We start from the raw sequence: 1,006 nt of genomic DNA, 5'->3' as shown, positions 1-1,006 counted from the left end.
TAACGGAAACCCTCCCTCCTACACCAGCTGTTTAGCCACGTGTTTAGCTGCTCTATCTTCCTATTTCTAGCCTCACTGGCACGTGGCACAGGGAGTAATCCCGAGATTACAACCCTCGAGGTCCTGTCTTTTAACTTTCTGCCTAGCTCCCTGAACTCCTGCTTGGTATTGGTATTTTTGTACATTACTGAAAGAAAATATACTTAAAAAAACATCAGAGAATGTTAAAATCAACGCTCATTTTCAATCAGTGTTCAGGTGAGGCAAAAGGCAGACTCCTCGTTGAGATTCAGTGCACAGTGGAGTAACATCTTAATCTTCATCCAACTGCAAATCCTCAAAATTCTCCACAGTGCCAGGGACCCGGGTTCACTTCCGACCTCGGGTGACTGTGTGGAGTTTGCACGTTCTCCCCATGTCTGCGTGGATTTCCTCCGGGTGCTCCGGTTTCCTCCCATAGGCCAAAGATGTGCAGGTCAGGTGGATTGGCCGTGATAAATTGCCCCTTAGGTTTTTTTTTATTTTAACGGCATGCATTTACCAAATCAACCCAGGCACCGTTGAGATTTGAACTTGGGACAGGCTCTTTAACCAACTAAGCCACGGCCCCAACAAAATATGGAACGCTTTACGAATTTGCGTGCCATCCTTGCACGGGGGCCATACTAATTTTCTTTGTATCGATCCAATTTTAGTATAGATACTGTCGGCACGAGCGAGATCTGTTAGCCCAGCACAGAGCAGAGATCTTTATCTGAGTTCTACTCGGGGAGGGTGGGGCCTGGAGGATGTGAGGTGTTAGAGAAGAAGCAGGGCGTCTCGCCAAGTGCCTGCTGTAAGCGCGATGCGCATTCTCGGTGACCTTTCTTTCAACCCCAGATAATATATTTCTCTCATTTGAAAGTAATGTCATTGATTTGTCACCGTGTTCAATTCTGCTCAGTAGATGCCTCAGTATGACCTTGCAAACGTTGCAATCCGATCTTAGGAGGAGCAGGGAGGTGGG

General features: G+C 47.1%; 1 pseudogene; it reads right to left on the bottom strand.

Moving 5' to 3' along the window:
- Positions 1–612: 612 nt before the first annotated feature.
- On the bottom strand, positions 613–713 carry LOC140403702 (U6 spliceosomal RNA; annotated as a pseudogene).
- Positions 714–1,006: the final 293 nt, after the last annotated feature.

The sequence above is a fragment of the Scyliorhinus torazame genome, chromosome 28 (assembly GCF_047496885.1).
Source record: "Scyliorhinus torazame isolate Kashiwa2021f chromosome 28, sScyTor2.1, whole genome shotgun sequence".
In the NCBI taxonomy this organism is placed as follows: domain Eukaryota; kingdom Metazoa; phylum Chordata; class Chondrichthyes; order Carcharhiniformes; family Scyliorhinidae; genus Scyliorhinus; species Scyliorhinus torazame.
Note: the sequence above shows the minus strand (reverse complement) of the source record. Positions and strands in the feature narration are given on the sequence as shown.